We start from the raw sequence: 16,069 nt of genomic DNA on the forward strand, positions 1-16,069 counted from the left end.
TTCATCCTTCCAAGGGTGCTTCCTCACTATGCACATTCTTTATAGAGAAGATGAGAACTATCTTTGTAAATAGATTGATTACTTTGTGTATTTCACAATCTGTTTCTTTTGTCATATTGTATCCATTTGGAGAAGTGCAAAAATTGAGGGTATTGTGTAAAATGTGCAACAATTTAGTAAGCAGAATGATTCAATGAAATAGAGGAAACACTTTGAGTAAGTAATTGTATCTGCAGCTTTATATAACTATTTCTATGTTTTCCTATCAAATTTCCTTTTTTAGGATAACCTTCTTATTTTCAGTCTACATTTTTTCCCACCAAATCGACTAACTTCTTCAGATAAATTGGTAAACTCTCATCACTGAACTAATGCTTGGATTTATCTGTTAACATGTCTATGCTAGGACAATACTAACATTTCAACAAATATATTTTTCTCTTTGTTTTTTTCTTCTTCTGTGAAGGCCAAAAAGACTCTCAGAGAATGATCTGGTATATTTAATGCTATGAAACACAACATTCATGCAATTAATCAATAATTGTTTATCAAATGCCTATTAAATTCTAAACAATAAGGTGGACTTGCTAAGTATATTGATGAATAGAATCTCCAACCTTCAACTTATTTTCTTCCCTTTTCTCTCATTTCATAATGTCAGACCTAATATATTTTCATGATACTTTTTTTACATATTTCTGCAGAATTTAGTATCATTCTTTCATCTAATAAACTCTAATGAGTTACAGTGTGCCTACCCCAGTTTTCTACAGAGTGCTATATATATGGAATACAGAGAAGTAAATTATCATTCTCTATCAACTCTTCCGCTTTAGAGTCAGACAAATGAAAACTTACTAGAAAGATAACAGCATCCGTGTGTTTGTTCTCTGTTATCTATCTATCTATCTATCTATCTATCTATCTATCTATCTATCTATCTATCCATCCATCCATCCATACTGCCAGGTTTCATATCAGTTGTACAAGCCTGAGTCTATGAAGTAGTTATTTTTATATCTTCAAATATCATGTGAGGAGGAAACTGCAGCTGAAAAAGTAGTAAATTGCATAAGGTTATATATTATTTAAACTCAGTCACTTAAATATAGAAACTAAAACTGAAAGAGTAAAACTTCTTAAACGTGATACTTTATCCAATTTGTGTGCAAAATGAATGCATGAAACTGAAGAGAGAAGAGTTAATTTCTATTAACACACACACAGACACACACACTTTCAAAATGTTTTTTTTTTCTTTTCTGAGACATAATTATCTTAAACTATTGCATATTCTCACAGTGAGCCAGCTGTATACCATTAGAATACACTGGCATAGTTATTTAGAATCTCTCTAATCAGAAGGAAAAGAGCAATTAGATGATGCTCAAGACACTTTGAATTCTGTTCATAAACACAGAATGAACTTTTTTTTTCAATTTAAATTTCACTGGTAGGCAATATATTTCTTTCTTGATAAAGTATAACCATGACGCCTACTGAAACCAAATCTATTGTTATGTCTCACATCTATTTGATATGTTTTACAAACAAACACATCTGTAGAAGACTAACAAATAATCAAAACCTGTACTGAGTTTGAGACAAAGTTTCAGAAACAGCCATTATACGAAAAGGAAGACAAACTACATATCTAATAGTATGAAAAATTTAGATGTCATATGCCCAATAATTAATCCAAGAAGAATGAAAATGTTAAGTCACATATTAGAAACTGAACAACTACTTTCATTTAGAGCCATGATAAATTTGATAAAGCTTCCTCAAAAGACAATTAGAAAGGCTAAGGTTTTTTAAAATTTATTTAAAATTTCAGAAAGTATTGACTCAGCCAGAACTATAGAGACAAAGATTAGAGAGAGAGAAAGAAAATGTGCTGGGTACAAATGTCCCTTTGGGATATGTGATAATTCATTGATATTGAATTCGTTAAAGAGAAGCTAAGATGTGGGGGACAAAAGCACTAAGTGAGTTTCAATAGTTGTTGTTACTTTATGTTCCATATTTGTATCCAAAATATGATCAGCAAATATCTGGAAAGCAAGACAAGCACATATATTTGAAGCAGATGTTTGAGGCTATTTTACTCCTTGAACTATTTGCTAATTTCTAGGTCATAGTTGTAGAGTTCAGAAAATGACTATTAAACAGTGACTAAGAGGCTGAAAAGACGAATGGAGTGTTAGGTTGTCATACTGAATTAAGGAAAAAGAACTGAGTTTCTCCAAGGAAAAAAACAATGCTTGTGAACACTTTTGGTTTTCTTTTTAAAGTTTGTTTTATTGATACATTATAATTATACATAGTGGTGGGCTTCATTGTTACATATTCCTACATGTACATAATGTAACTACAATTTGGTCAATATCATTCCTCAGCATTTCCCCTTTTCCTCATCTTCTCCCTCTCCTCATCTCTTTTCTCCACTCTACTGATGTCCCTTCCATTTTTTTCCTTCTCTTCCATATCCCTTTGTGGGGTGGGTAGGAGAGGTATCGGGGGATTGAACTCAGGGGCACTCAACTACTGATCCACATCCCAACCATATTTTGTGTTTTATTTAGAGACAGGGTTTCACTGAGTTGCTTAGCATCTCACTTTTGCTGAGGCTGGCTTTGAACTTCTGATCCTCCTGCCTCAGCCTCCCAAGCCCCTGGGATTGTGGGATTGTGGGTGTGCATCACCTCACCTGGCTCCATTTTCACAAGATCCATCCTCATCGCCACCTTTTTCTTTTTCTACTCTAGCATCCACAAATGAAAGAAAATATATGACAGTTAACTTTCTGAGTTTGGCTTATTTTTCTGAACATAGCACTCTCAAGTTCAACCATTTTCCCTGCAAATGATGGAATTTCATTCATCTTTTTAATGGAATAAAACTCCACTATATATGAGTGTATGTATGTATGTATGCATATATATATATATCTCACATTTTCTTTATCCATTTATCCACTGATGGACACCTAGGCTGGTTCCATAGTTTGGCTATTGTAAATTTTGTTGCTATGAACATGGGTATGCATATATTAATCTATCATGCTGACTTCAATTCTTTAGGATAAGTACCAAGGAGTGATATAGTTGGATAACATGGTGGTTCCATGCCTTGTCTTGAGGAAACTCCATACTGATTTCTACAGTGGCTGAGCTAATTTAAGTTCCCACCTACAGTGTAAAATGTTACTTTTTCTTCAAATCCTCTCCAGTATTTATTATTGTATTATTGCATTGTTATTGTGTTCTTGATGGCTGCCTTTCTAACTGTAAATGAAATCTAAGTGTAGTTTTGATTTGCATTTCCCTAATTGCTAACGATGTACAACTTTTTTCATATGCTTCTTTGGCCATTTGTATTTCTTTTTTCTTTTTTTTTTTTTTTTACTTTTTGAGAAATGTCTGTTTAGTTCATTTTCCCTTTTATTAATTGGGTTATTTTATTTTTTGGTGTTAAGCTTTTATTGATTTTATATATTCCCTATATTAATCCTTGTCCAAAAATGGAAAAATTTTTCTTCCATTCTGTAAGTTCTCTATTCACATTCTTAATAGTTTTCTTTTTTTGTATAGAATCTTTTAAATTTAATACTACCCCATTTATTAAATCTTGGCATTATTTCCTGAGCTTTAGGGGTCTTATGCCTATACACTAGAGTGTTGACCCTACATATTTTTTCTTGGAGTTACATAATTTCCGATCTAATTCCTAGGACTTTGATTAGTTTTTGAGTGGATTTTTAAACAGGGTGAGATAAGGGTTTTGTTTTATTTTTCTATATATGCATAACCGGTTTACCCAGCACCATTTTTAAAAAATTCTATCTTTTTGCCGCTGTATGTTTTTGGCACCTTTGTTAGAATCAGATGACTGCAGATGTGTGGGTTTGTCTGTGTCTTTTTTCTGTACCATTGTCTATGTGTCTGTTTTTATTCCAGTACCATGCAGTTTTGTTTTGTTTTATTTTTGTTTATCAATGGACCTTTATTTTATTTATTTATATGTGGTGTTAAGAATCAAACCCAGTGCTTCACATATGCTAGGCAAGCACTCTACCACTGAGCTACAACCCCAGCTCCTATGCAGTCCTTGGTACTGTAGATCTGCAGTGTGATTTGAAGTCAGGTATTGTGATTCTAATTTTGCTTTTTTGGCTCAGAATAGCTTTAGCTATTATAGGTATTTTATTCTTCAAAGTGAATTGAAGGACAATTTGTGTAGTTCTCAAAATGAAGAGTCTCATTGATATTTTGATGATGATTTCATTAGATCTGTATAAAACTTTTGGTAATATGGCCATTTTGACAACATTAATTCTGCCTAATAAACAATGAACATGGAAGATCTTTCCACATTTTTGTATCTTATTCAATTTCTTTGTTCATTGTTCTATAGTTTTAATCGTAGAGGACTTTCCACTTGTATTAGTCAGGGTTCTCTAGAGGAACAAAATCAATAGGAAGTATGTTTATTAAAAAGGGATTTATTAGGTTGGCTTACTCAACCAGAAGCTAGAGAGTCCACCATGGCTGTCTGCAGGCTAAAGAGCTGGAAGAACCAGTAGCAGTGCAGTTCAAGAGGCTGAAACCTCAGAATAAGAGGGATCAATGGTGCTACTTCTAATCTGAGACTGAAAGCTTCTGGAAGCTCCCTGAAAAATCACTGGCAGAGTCCCCTTTGGAAGAATGAAGAAGCAAGAGTCTGATAGCCTCAAGAAGAATCCAGCTTGCATCTGCTGCTGCTGCTGCTGCTTTGTTCCTTACAACTTTTATTCCATCCAAGCCATCATCCTATTGGATGGTGCTGCTCCCACTAAGGGAGGGTCTCCACTTCAGTTACTCTATCCCACATGCCAATTATTCCTAGACACACCTAGAAACCTATTAATCTAATTAAGTTGACAATTCAAATTATCTGTCACACCCCTCTTTGGTTAGATTTATTCCTAAGTTTTCTTTTTTCTTTTTTGAGGCCATAGCGAATGGAATCATTGTCATAATTTCTTTCTAGGCACAGTTATTATGATGTAAAGGAAAGCTACTGATTTTCATATAATCATTTTGTAACCCGCTTGTTTGCTGAATTTATTAGATCTAGAACTCTTTGTTTTTTTTGTATTTTTTAAAATTTTCTAAGTATGGGATCATATCATCCTCAAACACTAATATTTTGACTTTTTTCTTTCCTATTTTTATTCCTTGTATTTCCTTGTCTTGTGCTGGCTGGAATTTCTAGTATTATATTGAAGTAGAGTGGTAAAAGTGGACATCCTTGACTTGTTCTGGATTTTAAATAGGATGCTTTCAGTTTTTTCCCATTTACTATGATGGTGACTTTGAGTTTGTTATATATGCCTTTTATGATGAAGTAATTCCCTTCTATTTCTCATTTCTTCAGTTTTTAATCATGAATGGGTCCTGAATTTTATTGAAGGTTTCCTCTGCATATATTGGGATGATTCTGTGATTTTACTCTTAATTTTATTTATGTGATGAATTATATATATTGATTTATATATGTTTATATATATAAACATCCTTACAATCCTGGAATATAACCATCTTGGTTATGATGTACAATCTACTTAATATCTCTTGAAAATTTTTGCATCTAAGTTCTTTGAAGATTTTGCATCTAAGTTTATCTAAGTTCATCTATAATTTCCTTTCCTTAATGCGTCCTTATCTGGTTTTGGAAGGACCATGATACTGGTTTCACAGAATGAATTTGGAAGCATTTCATCCATCTGTTTCATGGAATAATTTGAAGAGTGTTGTCATGAGTTCTTCCTTAAAAGTCTGTTAGAATTTCAGTTGAGAATCCATCTGATTCTAGGCATTTCTTAGTTGGAAGACTTTTTATTACTCCTGATATCTCATTGCTTGCTATTGGTCTGTTTAGGTTTTCTATATCCTCTTGATTCACTTTTGGCAAGTCATGTGTCCAGAATTGCATCCATTTCTTCTAGTTTTTCTAATTTATTGGAGTATAAATTTTCAAAATATTCACTAATGATCCTATGGATTTCAGAAATGCCTATGGTGATATGTCCTATTTCAGTTCTAATTTTGTTCAGTTGGGTATTCTCTCTTTTGGTTAGTTTGGCTAAAGGTTTATCAATCTTGTTTATATTTTCAAAGAAACAATTCCTCATTTTATTGATCTTTACTATATTTCTATTCCATATTTCATTAATTTTAACTCTGATATTAATTATGTCCTTACTTCTACTGGTTTTGGAATCAGTTTGTTCTTTTCTTCAAAGATCCTTCAGGTATATTATTGGGATGTTTATTTCAGACCTTTCTGATTTTCTCATGTAAATGCTAAATTATAGATGTTCCTCTTAGAACTGCCTTAGAGCTGTCCCATAGTTTCTAGTATATTGCATCACTGTTCTTGTTTGATTCTAAAAATTAAAAAAAATTCCCTGATATTTTTCTTTCACCACTCATCATTCAAAAGTGTTTTGTTGGGGTTGGGGTTGTGACTCAGTGTTAGAGAGCTCACCTAGCACAAGGGAGGGGCTTGGTTCCATCCTCAGCACCACATTAAAGTAAGTAAATAAAATAAAGATATTGTGTCAAACTACAACTAAAAAAATTATAAAAAGTGTAGTGTTCATTTACATGTATTTATGTGTTTTTTTTTGTGTGTGTTGATTTCTAACTGCATTCCATTATGGTCAGAGAAAGTGTAAAAAAAATTCTATCAATTTTTTGATTGGTTAAGAGTTGCTTTGTGGTCTAAAATATGATGCAGTTTGGAGATGGTTTTCTGAGTAGCTGAGAAGAAAGTGAATTTGGGTGCTGTTGGATGAAATATTCTCTAGATGTTAATTAAGTCCATTTTACTCATATTTTTTCAGGTCTAAAGAGTCTTTACTGAGTTTATATCTCAAAGAATTATCTATTGGTAAGAAAGAAATTCAATAAAATGGCCTCCTCTCATTTAACTGCTTTAAAGCCACAGCATATTTTCTCTGGAGGAATACAACTTCACACATAGTCTCAGATTACACTAAAATTTTTCATATTAATTGTCCATTATTCAATAATAGTAAATGTAGAGGTATAAAATAAAAAGAACTAAATGATTAAAAAACAAGGAAATAAGGCAATGAATCTCATCACAAACATTAAAATTATTAGAGAATTTAAAAATAGCTGTGATTAATATGTTCAAGATTAGAAGATGAGTCAGAATTTAGGTGGCAGCAGTAATTTATGAAAAAGAAAAGAGAAATAAAGAAAATTAAATATTTTAGGATCAAAATTTAAAAAAACTCAGGAAATGTGTTAGTTTATTTTAGCAATATAAAGGAAACCAAATTTAAGTTTAGAAAACTTGAAGATAGAATAGTAGAAACTAACCATAATAAAACAAGGAGAAATACAATTTGAAGACAGAAAAAGGTGAAACCTATGAAAAATATTCTGAAAACTTTTATTGTATATATTTGATTTCCCAAGGCAAAAACAAAATAGTGGGGAAGAAACAGAAAACAATGGCAGAGAAAATTCCAGTCAAAAACAGTAAGCCATAGATAAATAAGTCTGTTGAATTCAAATAAAATTATTAATTTATATCAAGGGATATTGCAGTAAATTGTTCAAAATGAAAGGAAATTACAGGATGCTAGAAAAAAATAACAAAACAAGAAAAAAATTTTCAGAAGAATAAAGATATGCAAAGAATGAATGCGAAATCTATACAGTAGAAAATTGAAGTCAAAGTTGCTTTTTGAAAAGACTAATAAAACTGATGAACACTTGGCCACAGAAATCAAGAAAAATGCTGGGTATGGTGGTACACATATGTAATCCCAGTGATTCAGGAGACCGAGGCAGAAGGATTGCAGATTCAAAGCTAGCCTTAGCAACTTAACAAGAACCTGTCTCAAAATTTAAAATAAATAAATAGGGCTTAGCGATGTGGCGCAGTGGTTGAACATCCTTGGGTTCAATCCTCAGTATTTAAAACTTCCCCAGACATGCACACATATACACACAGGCACACACACAAATATACCCCTAGTTTACCAACTTTACTGACAAATCATTCCCTACCTTCAGAAGAGAAACAATACCAGTACTCTGCAAGTTTTTCAGAGCAAAGCAAAGTGTTTACTTCCTGATTCAGAAAAACTGTGATACTAAAATATGAAAAGGATTTTATGAAAAAAAAGATAAAATAAAGCACAGTATCTCACAAATATCAATTAAGAGCCTAAATAAAATGTAAGTAAACCATATACAGCAATATATAAAAATGTGAATATATCATAACCAATTTGAGTTTACCCCATGAATGTAAAGTTAGTTATCATTATTATTGTGGTGAAAAAAGAAAACATGAGAGCCTACCTTCCTAACAAAATATTTCAGTTTTTAGTAAAATTATGTTGACTATACACAATGCTATACAGCATTCTTAGAATTCATTAGTCTTTGATAACTGAAACTTTATACCCATTGAACAGCAGCTCCCCCAGTCCTTCAGTCCTCTCCAGACACAGGCTACTACCATTTTATTTTTGCCTCTGTGAGTTTGACTTCTTTGCATACCACATGTAAGTCCAACTATGTAGCCTTTCTCCTTCTAGGATTGGCTTACTTCACTTAGCATAATGTATTTAAGTTTCATCCACATGTCAATATGGTACAACCATCACAGAAAACAGTATAGTTTCTCCAAAAGATAAAAATGTAATTACCATATGATCTGGCAATCCAATTTTTGGATATTTATCCAAAGTAAATGGAACCAGGTTCTTGATAACTAAAATCAGGATGAATGCATTCCCACATTCACTGTAGCATTATTCACAAGAGCTGAGATTTGGAAACAACCTAAGTGCCCATCGGTGAACAGAGAGAAAAAAGGTGATATACACACATACAGCTGACTGAATATTCTAAAATCAGCTAGTTTTGGTACCACATTTAAAATGATGGAGAATGAAAAAACTAAAGAAAATGTGACAAATTCAACAACATTCTGATAAAAAATCTCCTTAGCAACTCCACTGACAGCACTTCCTTTATATGTGCCAGGGTCTTCAAAGTAAAGATCACACACATTCCTCGAAATGAACCCCTATCTTAACTTCTAATATTATAGGTTAATTTTGTATATTTAAAATTTTTCATGTAATTGGGATAATATAATTATATTTGTTCTTTATTCTATGTATCTTTCTTTTATTTGCACTGCTAGGTTTTGAATCCTGGGACACTTTACCACTAAGCTACATCCCTAGTCTTTTTATTTTTATTTTTAGACAAGATCTTGCTAAGTTACTGGGGGTTTCCCTACATCATGGTTGGCACTGAACTTGTAATCCTTCTTCCTCAGCCTCCAAAATTGCTAGAATTACAGGCTTATACCATTATGCCTCACTTATTCAGTATATATTTCACAGTATCATATTTATAACATTTATTTTGCTTCATGTGGCAGTAATGTGTTTATTTTAATTACTGCCTAGTATTGTAGGATGTGAACAAATGATAATTTATTTTCTAATGGTCATCAGCATTTTAGTTATTTATAACATGGAGCTAATGCACAAGTGGCAGTATTGTGAACATTCTCTGTGTGACTTTGCTGTGAATGCGATAGCATTTTTATTAGAGACATTATTGCAGGTAGAATTGCTGGGTCAGAGCATATGCTTTTATTCAGTTAGAGTAGACACTGCCAAGTAGTTTTTCAAAGTAGCTTTAGCAACGTATGCTTCCACCATAAAGACTGAGGATTATAGTTGCTCCACATTTTATCTTGAACTATGTCAATCTTTTTTTTTTTTTAATCTTAGCCATTCTGATTGGTGTATACTAATATTCATAGTGAATTTTATTTGTATTACCCTATTTATTGGGCAGTTTTAGACATTTATTGATCATTTAAAATCTTATTTTGTGAAATGAGTGGTATTCAAGTTTCTTAATACTCATCTCACAAACTGAGATTTTCTATTTTTACAATAATACATAGAAATTCTTTATATATTTTGAATATCAGTCATTTTAGACTGTCACCTTTGTATCTGTTATCTGTGCATACTTATGACAAGATACGTTATAAAATTGACTTGAAAGATCTGTGTCCTATTTGAGAAATATGTTTTATCCTAAGATGGTAACTATATAAATATATCCTTCTGTTATCATCTAGAAGCTTTGTTGTGTCATCATTCATCATTAGATTTATAACCTATTGGGAATTGATTTTCATGAATGGTGTGGCTTAATTATTAAGATTCCCCCATACTATATGCAATTTACCCATAATCATTCTTTTAAATGAATATTTTCCCTACTTCTTTGCAGTGTTGAATTTGTCAGTTGTCAGGAACTAAGATTTTCTGTGCATGTGAGATTCTTTCATTGATTGATTTATCTGTCTCTAAAATTATACATAATTATAACTTTATGATAAATTTTAATATCTAATAGTGCACTTCTCTAACTTAGTTTCTTTAAATTTTTATACCATGGTTTGAACTCAGTGGTGCTTAACCACGGACACACATCCCCAGCCATTTTAATTAATTTATTTATCTTTATTTTGATACAGGGTCTAGCTACATAGCTTAGGGCCTCAAAATTTGCCAAGGCTGGCCTTGAACTTGCATACTCTTGCATCAGCCTCCCAAGTCACCGGGATTAAAGGCATGCACCACTGTGCTTGGATCCAGTTTCCTTATTCTTTATCAAGATAATGATCTTGGCTATTCTTGGCCTTTTTTCATTTTTATGTATACTTCAGAATTTGTTTATAAATATCTTCCATGACTCACCCTTACCCAACAAAAGCCCACTGGAAATTTTGTCCATGATGAGATATAAAAAATGTGGATCTGTATCTGAGGAAAATGTGTTTTTAATAGATTGACCTCTGGTCTTAAAAATGAAGTGACAAAGAGCTGATAATTGGAAAACTGTCTAAGAAAGCAAATAATTTGAAAACAAAACAAAACAAAACAAAACTCTCCTAGGCATGTAGCACAAAAACACTTACATGCAATAGAAGCCAAAGCTTCAGACAAAGCTTTTTTTGTTGTTATTGTTTTTAGGCAAAAAGCATATTAAAAATAAAATATATAAAATATAGGTTGTATTTGTGTAATATATGAACATATATATTTGTGTAATACACGGACTAATGTTTTAAAAAGAAGAAATTGTCCATAACCTGAAAAACTGAGAGTTGCTAAAAAGTAAATGCAGGATTTAGATTAAAAAGAAGTTAGGATAATCAACTATGGCATAGCTTGGTTATGAAAGCCAGGCTGGCATGGGAGAAGCTGAGATATTGAGGGAGGAGAATGGACATGTCTTAAACAAGGCCACTCCACCAGGGCAGGTCAGGGTACCCAAAAGGGGAATAAGATTAAGAGAAAGTGAAGAGTGCTTATGCAGAGAGTGAGATAGTGAGATAGATCTCTAGATGTTAGAAAAACTAAGGATGTGGCAGTAGACATGTGCTGACACAGATTGGACATTTAGTTTTCTTATTCATCACACGATGCTATTCTTTTCAATTGTATTTCACTTTAACAAACTGTTCCAAGGCCCCATATCATGTTAAATTACAATGCAAAAATTTTGCAATATTTTAACAACAAGGGGGTTGCTCTCTTTGTTACTGTAATTTGTGGGTTTTTTTAAAATCAATAATTTGATGTTCATCTGATAAACAGAATGCTCTTATCCAACTGGGTACTTAATTCTCTGGCTGTTTCCACTAATGAGGAAAGTACTGATTATTTTATCCTCCTGAGCAGTTAGGGTTTCATATACGGTCATGGATATGCATAGATTACACATGAACAAGAATCTGCTATTTTCTGTGTAAGCCTCACTTCATCTAAGCCAGTTTTCTTTGTGGGATATTTTGGACTTTGTTTTTTTATGGGGTGCTCTTGAAACAATTATTTGTATTATGTCCTGGTTTCCTTTTTTAGAAATTTTATTTAAAAATATTTAATTGGCAAAGAATGTATATGTGCATGATACACAATGGGAAGATCTGATATATTATATTTGTAGTGGTTGCCACCATCAAATTATTTCACACAGTTATCACCACTATGATAGAGCCACTGAACTTGTTTACCTTATAAATTCAAGTTTCATATCCTTTGACCAACGTCTCCCCACTTCCCAGGCAATCATCATTCTACTCCGTGAATCTATGAATTTGAAGTATGTTAGATTCCACCTACTGTAAAATCATCCAGTATTTGGCTTTCTGTGTTTGTCTTATTTCACTTAGCACAATGAAAGGGATGAGCAGAACTCATTTATTCATTAGAATGAAGACACTCTGGAGAGCTACAGTTGTGAAATCAACAGTAATGGGAACACAGGTTTTAAGTCACAATTCAATGCAGAGAAACCAAAAAATAAACCCAAAGAACACTGTGAATTGAGGATTTTAGCCATTCTGATATGAATCCATTTCTAATTATTGAAGTTAGCTCAGAGAAGGAACCTGGTGAATTAAGAATAATTTATTTCTAAGAAGTAGACTCATTTGTTTTGCATTTTATCAAATTCATTTTATCATAGTTTTTTATTTTGTTTGGAAAAAAAACCCTTTTGTCATTTCCTAACTGGTTTAAAGTACTGGCTATTCATGTCTAAATATCCAGTTGGAGCAAAAGCCATGTTTCAGTGGCAGAAAGGTAAAATAAGGATTAGGGAAATGTATTTTATACTTAGCAGAAAACGCAAACCTGACTTTGAGAGGAGAATAGAGAAGAAGGGTAGTGGCTAATGAATGGCTCTGTATTAACCAGGGATTTCAGACCACAGGATGCCACATTCTTTGGGGAAAATAGTAGAGCATAATTATCAGATACTTATTTGCTTCTGGTTATGGAACTGTATTTGGAACCAGCAGATGTGAGACTAAGAGATGGACCCCTGGATAGGAGCACAAAGAGTGTTCAAAGAAATATGAGGGAAGAATCAGCACATCTTATTAATGTGCTGGATTGAAGAAATCCCAAGATAAAGTGGGGAAACACTCAGTTATATTTGGTAGCAATAATCTTCAACCTCCAACTTCCCTAAAACTCCTATTGTAAACCGGGAATGCCCTAAACCCAAATTATCTTAAACCCGGATACTTCCTAAAACCTGCAGGATACACCCTAATCCTGGATCAACCCTGGTCATTGAGCAGGGTCACCTTTCTCAAACACACATGCAAGGTCACAGCAAATTTCCAAGGCAAGTCCATTTAACATGGGGTACACTGGCAAGGAAATATCGATGCATCATTCCTACTTGGCAATGGCCCTCAGCAAGGGGCAATTATAGGTGTAAAATCAAGGGTCTCAGTGTGACTGACTTACTGCATTCAGTGTCCCTTCTTTTTAAGTAAACAGAGGTGGCTTAATCCTTAAGACGTAGATAAGGACTGAGGACACTCCCCAGAGCTAAATGGCTCTGGCAGCTGCTGGGAGTCCCTTAATCTTATCTCTCACCCGCAGGATCAGCTCCTCCAGTTTGGTTTGACCTTAGGCACTAGGCATTTTTTTCCCTAACTTTTTAGTAGCCAGCTCCCAAAATGCTCATCCTCTGCTTGCAGTTATTTTGAGTGCTAGGCTTTCCCAAGAAAGCAAAGTGGGGATTTCTTAAAAGCCCCCTTGGGAGGGTCAAAATTTGTGACTGAAAATTTGGTTCCCATCCCCCAAAGCCAATTAACACCAATTTAATCAGCAGGCATCTCTATTTGCACTCAAGCCGACTAAGGGAGGGAAAGAAAACATTGTTTTCCTAATTTTGTTTAACAAAGGGGAGCAAAGTTTACCACCCGCTTTGGGGCTGCATTCCCAAGCAACAACTCAGATTCTGGGGACCTGGTCCCTTCTGCCTCCACGAGGGAGGGAAAGGGCTGGGTGCCCCTAGCCACCTTCCCCAGCTCGCCAGGTGGTCGGAGGGAGGGGGCAGTCCCTTACTTCCGACCCCGCCTGCTGGAGCACCCCCCACTTCCGGGGAGGGGAGACAGAGAAGGGTCGGAAAGGACAGGTGGGTGGAGGGGCCAGGAGGAACAAGGACAGGACAGATCCGCCCTACCATCGGGTGGAATCCTCCCAGCAAACTGCGCGGACCTCACCCATGCAGGAAGAGATTCGCAGAGGTCCTGAAAGGTCAGAAGCCATGATCTGGATGGCCATGCGGCCCCGGCTGAAAGACAATATCTCTGACTTTGCAGATTAGAGAGAGAGATGGAGGGACTCTCCTGGGGGCCATTCAACTCCGAGGGTAGGCCACTCTGCTCTGACGCGCAGAGAGACAATACAAATGTGACAAACACGGAATGAAGCGGAGAAAAAGACAGAAGTACCGGCGGCCGACGCAGACCGGGCAAAGCAAAGCTCGTGCCACTGAAGGAACCTCTCAGACCGCCACCCGCAGTGCCCGCGGCCCGGACCAAGCAGGGAGAGAAGACAACTGACACACACACAATAAACGTTTAACATGAGTTCAGAGGCAAAGATTAAAGACAGACAATAAACTCAACCCAGACAGTAAACAAAGAGTAAAACCAGATGGGTTGGCAGCAGAATACAGATGAGGGCACCTTGTCCCTCCCAGATGGGGGCACCTCCGTTCCCCCGAGAGTCTCCCAAAGTGTCCTTTGAGGAGACGTTGTCTGTGGCTTCAGGGGCACGTCTATCCACCACGGCCAGGGGGAGCTTACGCTCTCTGCTGACAACCACACTCTGCCAACCCAAAACCAGAAAACCAGAAAAACCAGAAGGCTCTGAGAGCTTACACTCTCCAGTCCAAAACCATACTCTGAGCGATCGCAAAGGAAAAACAAGAAGGAGAAGAAGGAGGAGGAGAAGAAGAAGATAAGACGCCTTACTTACCCCCTGAAGCAGTCCGTTGTTAGGGTCTCCCTGTCCGGGGATGCGCTGTTCCCAGCCAATGCACCAAATGTAAGGGGGGGTCCGGCGGAGTGTCGGAGGGAGAGACCACACAAGAGACTGGCTCCATGCAATTGGCAAAAGGGGATTTATTGGGGATCCATTCCAGCGCGCTGGGACTCTGTGCTCACTCAAGAAGGGAGAGCAGCCCAGAGCCCCGAGCAGAGGTTCAAACAGAGCTTAAGTACACTTTTTGGGGAGGGCGGGAAGCTTGGCATACATCAGAACAAATCATCATGAGGCACGGGGAAATTGAACAACAACTCTGAGACGTGATTGGCACATTCATTGGCGGGAACCGGCCGGGCGGGGGTGATTGGTCATTCGTAAGCGGGTTACACATTCAAACTGATTGGTTCGGGCCCTGTGAGGAACTGCACAGGGCCCTAGGCTAAACGGCCAGTAGGGCGTTGTCTTAACTATCTCAGGAATCTGGGTGTAACAGAGGAACTTAATAATACCTAATCTTTTACATTCAAGCTTTCCAGCTTAGAAACTTTACCCTTTCAAAGACTATCCATAAATGGACTTTTTAAACAATTTTCCCTCTGAATACCAATGAAATGTTACTGGAAATAAACATCTCAGGGACAATAATCAAAATTTTAAATTTCATTCTAAACTTGAAAATAAATTGAAACCCCTAATGACATTAGTTTGCTTTCAGTGTGTCAACTTAATTTTAGAATACAGCTAAAAATAAAAGTTTTGCACCACAATAGCAATATCATTTATCATCAGTTTGGAAAATCTAAAATTTCTTCATTTTTTCAAAAAACCAAACATATTGGGGGAGGGAGTCAGTAGAAATTTTAATTACTATTAGTAGTTGACAAAAACATTCTGTTGTGTTATGTTTTGTTTTAAGCAAAGACAAAGCAAATGTAATATATAGGAAAATTGTTGGGGTTTCTAGAGCATTTGTTTTCCTTCTGGATACTTAAACATCTTGGTTTCCTACTCCTATCTGGTACATAACCCTACCCGCCATGCTAAGCAATTCCAGGTGGAAGAGATTTTAGAGCTTGACATTGGCTCTTCCACAGTTAGCCCATCTGCAAGTCGTCACGCCTCCATGCAATTAACTATCTTATTTAC

The 16,069-nt window shown here is 35.4% G+C and overlaps 1 pseudogene; it reads right to left on the minus strand.

Annotated features, from left to right (window-relative positions):
• Window positions 1-14,215, minus strand: part of LOC144250946 (metabotropic glutamate receptor 5-like) — a 103,005-nt pseudogene extending 88,790 nt beyond the window's left edge.
• Between the last annotated feature and the right edge of the window lie 1,854 nt (window positions 14,216-16,069).

Source organism: Urocitellus parryii, chromosome Y (genome assembly GCF_045843805.1).
Source record: "Urocitellus parryii isolate mUroPar1 chromosome Y, mUroPar1.hap1, whole genome shotgun sequence".
Lineage (NCBI taxonomy): Eukaryota > Metazoa > Chordata > Mammalia > Rodentia > Sciuridae > Urocitellus > Urocitellus parryii.